Genomic DNA, 13,283 nt, shown 5'->3' with positions numbered 1-13,283 from the left:
GGTCCAGCAGTTAAGAATCTCCCTTGCAATGCAGGGAATGTGGAGTGAATCCCTGGTCAGGGAACTTAGATCCCACATGGCAACTAAGCCCAAGCGCTCTGGAGCCCGCATGCCACAACTAGAGGGCGGTTGATATTGGCTGTCACATGCTTCCATCAGGTTGTTCTGTGTTTCTCATGTTAGCTGAAGGAGACTTAGCAAGCAGTAGAATGGGCAAGACCCAATGCACAAGTATCTTCAAGCCTCTGCTGTGTCACACTTTTCCGTGTCTCATTGGCCAGATAATAACAAATCATGGCCAAAGCAAGTCTCTGTGGGAGGGATTGTATATTGGTAAGAATACAGGGATAGGCATTCATTGAGGGCTTGTTTCTATAGCAATCAACCAAAACTGTAAAGGAAACATAAAAATCAACCCTCCCTAAATATTATGTGGTAGTCCACATTGGATGCTGGAACAGAAGGACATGGTGGAAAAACTGGTGAAATCTTAGTAAAGTCTGGAGTTTAATTAATAATGATGTATCAATGTTAGTTTCTTATTTTGACAAATGTACTATGGTTTTGAACCCTTATATTAACATTAGGGAAATCTAGGCGAGACATACAGGGGAAACCTCTTTGCTATCTTTGCAAAACTTTTCTGTAAATCAAAACTTATTCCCTGGCAGTCCAGTAGTTAAGACTCCATGCTTCCAATGCAAGGGGCACAGGTTTGATCCCTGGTTGGGGAACAAAGATTCCACATGCCACACATAGTGTGACCAAAAACAAATAAAAGACTTATTGAAAAATTAAAATTTATTTTTTTAAAAAAGAAACCACCCACCAACATATTGAAACACAACCCAGATAGTTTTATGGGTGATTTTTGCCAAATTATTCAAGGAACAGATATTCTTTTTTTTATTTAGACTGTTTCAGAAAATGGAAAAAGAAGAGACATCTTGTAATTAACTTTATGAAGTTAGTGTAATCTTAATATGCAAGCTGGTTAATGACAATATGAGAAAAGAAAATTATAGGCCAATCTCACTTACGAAGAGAAAGGCAAAAATCATAAATCAAATATTAGCAAGCTGAATATATATAATTGACTTAGCAGTTATAAAAGAACAGTTTAAAATGAGGAAACCCAAAGTAACTTACCAAATTAAGTGCTGCAAGGAGATTAAACCAGTCAATCCTAAAGGAAATCAACCTTGAATATTCACTGGAAAGACTGATGCTAAAGCTGAAAGTCCAATACTTTGGCCACCTAATGTGAAGAGCCGACTCATTGGAAAAGACCCTGATGCTGGGAAAGATTGAAGGCAGGAGAAGGGGACAACAGAGGACAATATGGTTGGGTGGCATCACCAACTCAATGGACATGAGTTTGAGCAAGCTCCAGGAGATGGTGAAGGACAGGGAAGCCTGGCCTGCTGCAGTCCATGGAGTCTCAAAGAGTTAGACATGACTGAGACCCTGAACAACAACAACAACAAAGAAGAAAACTCACATAATAATCTCAATAGATGCAAACAGAAAAAGCACTTGATAAAAATTTAACTTCACTTATTAGAAAAATTCTTGACCAATTCAGAATTGATGGAAACTTCCTGAACCTGATAAAGTCTGTCTAGCAAATACCAACAGCAAATAATATCCTTGGAGGCAAAATATTTGAGGCATTTCCTTTAAAATCATGCATAGGAGAAATCTACCTGCTATTGCCGATACCATTCAACTTTGTACCACATGTTTTAGCCAGCAGAGTGAGACCAAAAAAAAAAATAATAATAAAATTTACAATGGAAGAAAAAATTGCAAGTTTATGTGCAGATGACATGATTGTCTACAAAAAAAAAAATCAAAGAAATCTACAGGTAAACTGAAGAAAGAGTTCAGTAAGATGGCTGGGTGTAAAGGTCAATGTACAAAAATTCATGTATAAATGTACATGACGTGTACAATGTACAAACTGTTGTCTCCAGTTGTCTCCAGGAGGAAAGATGGGAAACAAGATGGAAGATAGGCTTTAGTCACATGTGTAAAGTTTATTTCTTAAAGGACAGAAAGAGAAAGAAGGTCTGAAGAAAATAAAATCTTACTTGTTAAATCTGGATGTTAAATCTTATTTCTAATACATATTATATGATTTTCTTTTTTAAAAGTTTCTGTGTAAAATGCATAAATCACATAGAGTGATTGATGCAACAGATATCTGTATTAGGAATTATAATTTAAAAATGAAAAATGAGCCTGGTGACGCCTCCAACACCATTTTGCTACCTGTGTTCCCCTTACCCATTCCTTGTCTTAAGCTCTATATTGAATGTTGCATCTATAAATTCTTTGCTGTTTTAAAAATAGAGTTTGAGAACTTCCCTAGTGGCAAAGTGGATAGGAATCCACCTGCCAATGCAGGGGACATGAATTCTCCCTCTGGTCCAGGAAGATTCCACATGCCTAGGAACAACTAAGCCCCTGTGCCACAACTACTGAGCCTGTGCTCTAGACCCCACAAGCCGCAGCTACTGAGCACAAGTGCCTAGAACTCTGCAACAAGAGAAGCCACCGCAATGAGAAGCCCTAGCGCCACAACGAAGAGTAGCCCATACTGACCACAATTAGAGAAAGCCCGAGGGCAGCGGCAAAGACTCACCACAGCCAAAAAAAAAAGGAGTTTGATGTATCATATTTTTTCTATACTTTTCCATGTATTCGAAATGCTTCAAAATTAAAATGAATAAAGCAAAATGTGTCTGTTTACAATCTTGAAAAGAAAAATGATTCTAAGAAAGAAAATTTGGAAAGAGTACCTTGGTGGAGAACTCTGATTTATCTGTGTCCATTTCGCTATTCATGCAACGATATTTCCTGAGCGAGTGCATCCCTAGTGCCAGGAATCGAGGACTTGGGCTCTTAGCATTGTTGAGTGGGTGGCTGAGGCTGGGATCACGTGTGTGAGTTGTACTAGCATGGCCACTCAGTGTATGGGGACCATTACTATTATCGCGTCTTAAGAAGTGGCACAACTGCCAAGTTTTCAGCTGCCAAGTTTTCAGCTACCAAGGCAAAAAAAAAAAAAAGCATCTGTCCCTCATTAATCCTAGCCTTGGCTTCATTGTGCCCAGTGCCTGCTCATTACAGTCAATGATCAGCCTGTCTGACGCAGTTCTGGAGGCCAGCAGCCTGGCGTGTAAACAAGTCATCGCCAGTAGGGCTCTTGGTGGTGTAACTTGGGCGCTGGAGGGCATGGAGGTTGCAGGGAGGCCTTTAGATTTCCTGAGCCAGAGAGTGAAGGACAGAGTCCTGGTGGGGGTGTGATTGCTCCTATAGGAGACGCACAGTCTCCCTGGGCCTCTGCCCAAGCCTGGCTTTGGCCCTTCTTCCTTGCTGCCTGTGTCTTTCTGCGTCACCTTCAGCCACACAATCAAACATGTATAACAAAAGAAAATAAACAAGACATCCAACTTGGGTAGCCTGGGTAGCATTTACTGTTTGCTGTTGCTGAGAATCTGTCTTTGAACTAAAAGGCACAGTGTGTGGGGCAGGGTTGGGGGTGGGGGTGCAGTGTGTCTGGCTTCACTATTCTAGAACAGAAGAATCACCCAGGTCTCTGAAAACTCTGGGAGCCCTTGCATGCTAAAACAGTTTGGGGAATGTGCGGAGCTCAGGAGTCCGGTCTGGTGACTGTGAGCACGGCGGCTTAGGCGCAGGGTGTGGGGCATGTCTTAGAGGATTGGGGGGCCCCTCCCAGGGCCCAACACCCACTGCACGTGGCAGACGCCCTGGCACTGGATTCTTCTGGAGTTTCGGTTGGAAGATGGAGGCTTTGAAACTCCACTAGACTCTGACGCCAGCCAGTTTCCTTCTTGTCTGGAGCTAGGGAAGACCTGGGTCCAAGCATGTCCAAGCCTTCTATTTGGACTTGCACCCCTGAAATTGGGCCTTGGCTCTGTGGCCTGGGAGCCCGCAAGCCTCCCATTGGCTGGTGGGGAGGGAAGCTGTAGGAGTGCCTGGTCTCCTGCTCCTGTCAGGACCTTTCTTTCTTTCCCCATCGCCCCGAGCCTAGAACCCTGTAGCTCCCTGCCAGCACTGCAGCCTCACAGGCTGGCAGAGCCTGCTTGGACGAAGACTCGCAATTTGTGAGTCATGGCCTGTCTCGGACCAGGGACCACGGGCCGTGCTGAGTCACTTGGGCTTGTCTGTTCTGAGAAATGCTGGGAGGGCCAGCCTTGCAGCCACTGGGGGAGTGGTGGAGCCTACCCTTGACTGCTGGATGGACTGGCCTCAGCTCGGGGTATCAGAGCTGATCCACTGGGGCCACAGCTCCCTGGAGAGAGGCTTTTTGAGAGGCCTTTGGAGCCCAGGTTGGTGTTGCTTTGTTGGGGCCTCTGCCTCAGGAAGCCCTACATGCTCAGGTCCCCACAGTCCCTGGGACTCTGCTCCCCTCAGCTCTGACTGGGACACACCTTGTATGACTGAGGCTGGGGCAATGGGCAGTCTGCCCAAGGTCTCTCAGAAAGTCTTAAGAGTCAGAGTTCTGGGCTTTCTTGGTGGCTCAGATGGTAAAGAATCTGTCTGCAGTGCAGGAAACCTGGGTTCGATCCCCTGGAGAAGGGAATGGCTACCCACTCCAGTATCCTTGCCTGGAGAATTCTATGGACAGAGGAGCCTGGTGGGCTACAGTCCATGGGGTCGCAAAGAGTCAGGCACAGACACGACTAAGAAACTAACACTTTCTGGTCAGCCAGGGAGGGCCAGGCTGCTGTCTGGGTCCTCCAGTAGCTCACTCAGCCTTCTTGCACTACTTACTTAGAAAACAAGGACAGAGGTGACAACAGTGAGAAGCACCTTTTGTCTTTTTTTACCTGCTCATTAGATTGGCAAAAAATTGAAAGGACTAATAATGCCCAGTGTTGAAGAGAATACAGGGAAACAGGTACTATACTATGAATATGGCAGGGAGTAAGGGGCCCAGCTTGCTCCTGATGGGCCATCTGGCAGGATCTGTTAATATTTAACCAGCAGCACACTTCTAAGGACATTTCATAAAAAAACTTACACAATGATACAAAAACATCTTTCAATTCCAAGTATATCTACAAGGATATTTAACACAGAAAGTTATGTTCATGTCCCTGCAGCTTAGTTTGCAATTGTTAAAAAAAAAATAGCAAGAGCCTTAATGTCTATCAATAAGGTGAAATAAACTAGACTCTGTACTACTGAATCTTCATAGTTGTTAAAAAAAATGAGGTAGATCTGTGTGTACCAATTGCTATGAAAGGATGTTTGTGATATGTTACAAAGTGAAAACAAGTCACAGAACCATTTGTTTAACATGATCCCATTAAACAAACAGCCGTGTGTGTGTGTGTGTGTGTGTGTGTGTGTGTGTGTGTGTACGCGCACACACACATACATATGCACAGAGGGAAAGGTCTGGAAGAAGATCAGTGGTGGTTTTCTCTGGGAAGGAGCTGATAATTGAGATAATAGGAGACTTTCAATTTTTAATCTATATATTGCTATATTGTGTGATTTTTTTTTTTTTTTACTAGTGTGACTTTACTTTCAAGTAAAAAGGAAAAACAATAAAAAAAAAAAAAAGCAATTGTCCTTATGTGTCATGAGAACTTGAATGAGCCTGTGTGTATATACATGTGCATGCATGTGAGATGGGGGAGAGATTTCTCCTGTCTCTCCCAGGACTGAAAGTTCTTCCCAGGCAGGCTCCGTCTTCCCTCCGGTCAAATCACCCAGTGGGTGCCACAGCTGGGTGTAACTCCCATTCCTAAACAAATCCCCATGTCTACCTTCCCAGTCTCCACGTGACTCCCCCACCCAGTGTCCCAAAGCCCCCTGTCCATCTCCTTTGTGGCCTCTTCACACTGGTTTTCCACCCCACCCCCCCCAACCACATACAGATGCTCTGTGCGTCCCTCCACCACAAGGTCCTGCCCGTCTTTGCTCTTCATTTATATGCACACAAAGAGGGGCTTAATAAATGTTCAGTCAGTGACCTAAGAATGAATGATAAAGAACCATGAGTGGGACGAGGGACGGAAAGAGACCTCTGAGATCAGCCAGCCCACTTTTCTACCTAAACACCCAGATGCCCTTGGCTTGACACCTCTGGTGATGGGGTGGTCACGCCCACCCAAGGCAGCTCACCCCCTCTTCCTGTACTGAGTGAGTGGTTTCTTTGGTTTAATCAGGAGCAGGGGCTGTGGCTGAGCATTTCCAGGTAGATTTAAAGCTCATGGTCAGTTCAGCCAGCAGTTTAGAAGTTGATCCAGCGTGAGCTGAAATCCCTCCGTGTCTCTAGCCAGGAGAGACCATAGCTGCTGCAGGTGACGCCTCATCCAGTTTCAGCAGGTCAACCCCACCCTAACCACCACGTTGGCAGAGTAGATTAAGCATTAAAAACAAACTAATTAGTACTTCAGGGTAGCTTCATTCAGAAAATTACCGCACCAAGGAGGTGTCTCATTTAGAACCGACTTAATTAAAAGACACTTGGTAAATTCCTGTAACAGATGAAGACAGCATTTTCCAGAAATGCCATAATCGAAATGTTTTTACTGCGTATATCAAATGGTTATTAAATCTTTAATATCCTAATTCCTTAAGAATGCCGTTGTCAGTGACGAACAGCAACCCTGGCAACAAAGCAGTCAATTGTTCCCTCCTCTTGGCTCTGTGAACCTCAGGAAGTCGTTACTTCTCTGGTGGACTCCGATCTGTACACTCTTAATTGCCTGTGAGTACATGCCAGCTCTGGGAGGAATCCACCATAAAGATTATTAATGGGAAGAAGACCGTTTCTGACTGGTTAACTTCTGGTTTAGGAAAAAAAGCATGGTAGGGGTTGGTTGAATATCTGCCATGTGTGTGGGCTGTGGTCTGGAGGGAGCACAGAGATGCTGAGTGAATTGTCCAAGTTGCCCAGCAAGCTGGAGGTTGGAAAGAAGGCCTTGCCCATCAGTGTGTGATGGCCAGGCTTGGCTCCTGCCCCAGATGCAGCCTGAGGCAGGCAGGATGAAGTGAGCAATGTGCTCTGTGCCCCCGACCCTCACCCAGTCTAGTTCTCCTGGGACCCAGCACTTCTCCCTGAAGGATGGGGGCCAGGCCTTCCCTCAGGGCACCTGGGAAGAATGGCTCAGGGGAAGAATCTGGCAAATGGTGGAGGGTTGGGCAATGGGTCCAGGGGAATTGACCCGGGGGAAGTTGACAAAATGCAGAATTCCCCCAGGCTTTGGGAGGCAAGGGGACTGAGGAAGCTTGTGAACAGAGTGAGGGCCCTCTCAGAACAAACAGAAAGTCACCTTTTCCTGACTTGCTGTGGGGCTGGTAAGTGGCATGACCACTCCTCGCTTCTGTTTCCTCACCTACAAAAGAGGTGGAAGCACCACGGGAGCCTGGTTTGGAGACAGTGTGATCTGAATTTGAATCTTGCTAAGTTGTGTATTTCAGTATTTGGAGCCTCTGTTCTTTAACCTTGCAAGATGGGGAATGTGTCCCCATGTCATGCAGGTGAGTCAGCATAAGCACATTTGAGGGTATGGGGCAGGGCTCAGTACATCGATTGGTTTTGATTATTCCTGCCCCTTCGGGCTTCCTTGGTGGTTCAGAAGGTAAAGAATCTGCCCACAGTGTGCAAAACTCGGGTTTGATCCCAGGGTTGGGAAGATTCCCCCAGAGAAGGAAATGGTAACCCACTGCAGTCTTCTTGCCTGGAGAATCCTGTGGACGGGGGAGGCTGGTGGGCTACAGTCCATGGGGTCGCGAAGAGTCAGACACGACTGAGGGGCTAACACACACACACACTCACCCCTTCAGCTGGGTTTTCAGGAAGAGGAAAGGGAGATGGTGTGCTGGTGCCACATCCAGATGGTGAGCAGGGGGTCCCGGCTGACTTACTCACCAAGGCTCTGACAACAATCAGGCCCTCAAGATGCAGCTGAGGAAGGTTGGTTATTGGTCACCCAGACTTGTTCAAGCACCCCAGGGTGTCTTTTCTCTTGCCCCAGCAGATGGAGCTCACAGTGGGTAGTGCAAGGGCTGCCTGCAGACTCTGAGAATAGACTCAGAGCGCAGTGCTCCATGGGAACCATTGGAATCAGCTAGCCAACAACCTCATCAGATGGATGGGGGTACTAGGTGCAGAGAAGGTATTTCAGGTTCCCATTCGGAGAGCCATGGCTGAGGTCCCTGGTCCTCCAGACACCCCTCACCCTGTCCTTAATAGTTCTTTATTCTTTAAAATTTTATTTTTTAAGTAGCTTTATTTTATTTTTCTTAATTTTTATTTTTTATTGAAGTATCATTGCTGTACAATATTATGTAAGTTCAGTTCAGTTCAGTCGCTCAGTCATGTCCGACTCTTTGCGACCCCATGAACTGCAGCACGCCAGGCCTCTCTGTTCATCACCAACTCCCGGAGTCTACCCAAACCCATGTCCGTCGAGTCGGTTATGCCATCCAACCATCTCATCCTCTGTCGTCCCCTTCTCCTTCTGCCCCCAATCTTACCCAGCATTAGGGTCTTTTCCAATGAGTCAACCCTTCGCATGAGGTAGCCAAAGTATTGAAGTTTCAGCTTCAACATCAGACCTTCCAATGAACACCCAGGATTGATCTCTTTTAGGATGGATTGATTGGATCTCCTTGCAGTCCAAGGGACTCTCAAGAGTCTTCTCTAACACCACAGTTCAAAAGCATCAATTCTGCGGCGCTCAGCTTTCTTCACCATCCAACTCTCACATCCATACATGACCACTGGAAAAACCATAGCCTTGACTAGACGGACTTTTGTTGGCAAAGTAATGTCTCTGCTTTTAAATATGCTATCTAGGTTGGCCATAACCTTCCTTCCAAGGAGTAAGCGTCTTTTAATTTCATGGCTGCAATCACCATCAGCAGTGATTCTGGAGCCCCAAAAAGTAAAGTCTGACACTGTTTCCACTGTTTCCCCATCTATTTCCCATGAAGTGATGGGACCAGATGCCATGATCTTAGTTTTCTGAACATTGAGCTTTAAGCCAACTTTTTCACTCTCCTCTTTCACCTTCATCAAGAGGCTCTTTAGTTCTTCTTCACTTTCTGCCATAAGGGTGGTGTCATCCGCATATCTGAGTTTATTGATATTTCTCCCGGCAATCTTGATTCCAGCTTGTGTTTCTTCCAGCCCAGCGTTTCTCATGATGTACTCTGCATAGAAGTTAAATAAGCAGGGTGACAATATACAGCCTTGACGTACTCCTTTTCCTATTTGGAACCAGTCTGTTGTTCCATGTCCAGTTCTAACTGTTGCTTCCTGACCTGCATACAGGTTTCTCAAGAGACAGGTCAGATGGTCTGGTACTCCCATCTCTTTCAGAATTTTCCACAGTTTATTGTGATCCACACAGTCAAAGGCTTTGGCATAGTCAATAAAGCAGAAATAGATGTTTTTCTGGAACTCTCTTGCTTTTTCGATGATCCAGCGGATATTGGCAATTTGATCTCTGGTTCCTCTGCCTTTTCTAAAACCAGCTTGAACATCTGGAAGTTCACGGTTCATGTATTGCTGAAGCCTGGCTTGGAGAATTTTGAGCATTACTTTACTAGCATGTGAGATGAGTGCAATTGTGCGTTACACACAATTATACACAAAAAAAAATGTTATGTAAGTTACAGGTATACAATTACAATGATTCACAATTTAAAAAAAGATTTATTTATTTATTTGGCTGTGTTGGGTCTTAGTTGCAGCACCCAGGATCTTTGTTGCATCTTGCAGGATCTTTTGTTGAGGCCCATGGACTCTCTTGTTGTGGTGCTCAGGCTTAGTTGCTTCACGGCATGGGGTATCTTAGTTCCCCAACTAGGTATTGAACCCGTGTCCTCTGTATTGGCAGGCATAGTCCTAACCATTGGACTACCAGAGAAGTCCCCACAGTGGGTCACGATTTTTAAAGGTAGTACTGTTGCAGGAAGGGGGACCCCTTCCAGGGCCCAAAACTGGGCTCTTGTCTAACACTCGGAAATGAATTGTCTGAGGAGACACATGTGCTGACAAAGCAAGAGCTTTTATTGGGAAAGGGCATCCGGGTGGAGAGCAGTAGGGTAAGGAAACCCAGGAGAACAGCTCTTCGAGACTGGCTCACAGTCTCGGGTTTTATGGTGATGGGATTAGTTTCTGGATTGTCTTTAGCCAATCATTCTGACTCAGAGTCCTTCCTGGCAGTGCATGCCTTGTTCAGCCAAGATGGATGCCAGAGAGAAGGATTCTGGGAGGTGGTTGGACATGTGGTGTCTCCTTTTGACCTTTCCTGAACTCATCTGGTTGAGGAAGGCTTATTAGTTCTGTGTTCCTTACCAGGACCTCCTGTGGTAAAACAACTTATGCAAATAGTTACTATGGTGCCTGGCCAGGGTGGGCGGTTTCAATCAATATGCTTCCCCTAACAGTACTCCTTTTATAAAGTATTGGCTATATTTCCCCATGTTGTACAATATATCCTTGTAGTTTTGTTATTTTTATTAGAGTATAGTTGCTTTCTCAGTGGTTCTTTTGTGGGGGAGGCAGTGAGGTCTTTATCCACCTGGGTCATTGCCCATCATCCTACTCTGACTCCTACCACCCATTCACCCAAAGCCCATTCACTATGAGCCCAGCAACACCCTCATCCCCAATTTGACATATTTTTAATATTCCATTTGAACAATTTTTTGCATCCTGTAGTTTTTCAAGGAGTTTCTTAAGCCAGTTCTTATTTATGACAGTTTTGCCTTAACTCAGGTCAACCGGTGAACTTGAGAAGCTTCCAAGAAGAAATGGACGAGACCTTCTCTGTCCTGTCTTGATTTGCTGAGGCAGGCTGTGTGAATGATCAAATTGGTACTCAGGGAGGAAGAGAAAAAAAATGTCCCCCCTCCTTCAAAACACAGGATAAATTACAATAACATAAGTAGCAAGAATAAAAGAATTTTGTTTCTTGGAATAAGCGTTTCTTGTTCCCAGTTGTAGGGACCCCTATTTTCACCTTCTCATACAGTGCTGATGCATAAGAAATAGTGTAACCTTTACAAAAATTTCATCTGAATGAGATATTTATTTGCAATGGTGTTTGAGTACTGTCAGGCGAGTGTGTGCTTCTCGGTTCTGTCTCATCACAACAAAGATTTGGAGTGACGGACATTAGAGCCCTCTGCGGGTCACAGCTCTCGGGGTCTTGGACAGACCGTGTTATAGCTCTTAGACGAATCAGTGTTACACCTCAGTGTTACAGCTCTTTTATTTAGATAATAGCAGGAAAATCCATCCTCGAAGCGTGAGGGCATGCCGACCCAAAGACGTGAAGAGAAGAACGCCCCAGCTCGTGGGGGAGAGAGAGAGAAAACGCTTTGCCTTCTTTTATATGTCCCCGCCCCGGGCCTGCTCTATGCAAATTGGGCTTAGCCAGGAGTGTTGTTCTACCTGAAGTTCTCACTCAGGTCCTCGGACCTTCCTTTGACCTTCCTTTGTTCTATTTTCAAGAGCTTTTCCCTTCCTTGTCTTTTAGCCACCGCCATTTTGGACTCCTGTTTCCTATTTTAACTACCTAACAAGTACTGTATTTTTTTCCTGTGCATTAAGTTAGGGTCATAATATTGTCTTTATTTTAAAATAATATGCACTCTCTCCTGCCGAGGAACCTTTACACAGATGCAAACAAACAAAAATTCCTTCATATTTTGAGAAAATGAGGCACAGCATGGAAAAGGAACAGGAAGGAGAAATCAGTCTCAACTTGGGTCACAGACATATGGCAGAAATGTCGGTAAAATCAGTGTGCAAAGAAACAGTGGGCCTGGGTGAAGGGTCATGTTGGTAGGACCACTAAATAAAGAGTAATCAAAAGATAAGGGGGAAAAAAAAGAAGGAAATGGAAGACTTTGGGAGAAAGTCATTCATGTGTAGAAGAAGGGGCACTCCTTCCCCTGTAATTAGGAGAACACCAAGAATTTCTCACTCTCCTTATTTTCCATTCCCTTTCATCTCTCCTCGCTGCCCAGAGGAGGGGGGATTCCTGGGGGGACTTGGAAGTGTAAATGGGGGCCTTTTCTCTAGCACATTCCCCAAAGGATTCACTGAAGAACTAAAGGGCTGAATAATTTAAAAGCAAACTGTACAACCAGTAGAAAATAGAATTATTAACTTTCTGGAAAGGGAAGATGTTTCAAAGATGGAAACAGTGGATGAAAATATAGACCAGTAGGTGGTGGATTGACTAGGTCTGAATTTCCATATGTAAACCAAAACCAAAACAAAACATAATTGAAGGGAAAACATGCCTGAAAGCTTTAACAATGCACCATTTGAACCAGTAATTCAATTTCTGGGGAGTCTTTGCTAATGAATAGACATTATACATGGAATTTGGTTATGTATAAAGTTGTTTATTGTAGAATTATTTATGAAAGCAGGGGAAAAAAACAGAAAATAACCTGAATATGCTGTGACTGAGTAATAGTGCAGCCCATTGAAAAGAATATTGTGAAGTCATTTTAAATGCTCTTTGTAAAAATGTTCACTGAGAAGCAGTGATACAGTGCGTTAGCAACACAGGCTTGGGGTCAACTGGACCTGGGTGAGAAGTCAGGTGCTACCTGTGTAACCTTGGGACTTAATCTTTCTCCCTAAGCCTTAGTTCATACATCTGTAAAATGGGAGATAATAATAGTTCCTACCTTAAGGGGTTATTGTGTCACATGAAATAATGTTGATAAAGTACTCGGCTCAAAGTAAGCCCTCAACAGTCACGTATTATGATTATTATTACTTTTGTATAACATAGAAAAATATCTCTGTTCATTCACCTTAATTCAGCAAATATTTATTGAGGTCCTATTTGTGCCAAATACTGTGCTACGTACTGGAGCTATAGCAGTAAATAAATTAATGCTAAATGAAGAGAAATCAGAAGGAAGGCACGCAGCATGAACACAGACATGTTAAAAAATGAAAGATGCCCAGGAGGAAAAAAATGATGAGAGAAAAATAAACCAAGGTGTTATCTGTAATTTCTTTGGATAGTGAGGCCATTTGGCGCTCTGTCCTTACTGCCCATTTTTCTTTAATGAACCTGAATTTCTCTTATGAGTAGTGACAAAGTTCCTATGTTTTTAAAAAGTCAGAGAAAAATGATGGAGCACACTGATTAGCCTTTTAAGGGCCAGTATCACACCATGAACTAAGGAAATATTCAGTACTTTTGGTCACAAGACAGTGAAGAGGCAGCCTGAGGGGAGCGGCCTGGGAGGTC

The sequence above is a fragment of the Giraffa tippelskirchi genome, chromosome 6 (assembly GCF_054371585.1).
Source record: "Giraffa tippelskirchi isolate mGirTip1 chromosome 6, T2T-mGirTip1v1.2.pri, whole genome shotgun sequence".
Lineage (NCBI taxonomy): Eukaryota > Metazoa > Chordata > Mammalia > Artiodactyla > Giraffidae > Giraffa > Giraffa tippelskirchi.
Note: the sequence above shows the minus strand (reverse complement) of the source record.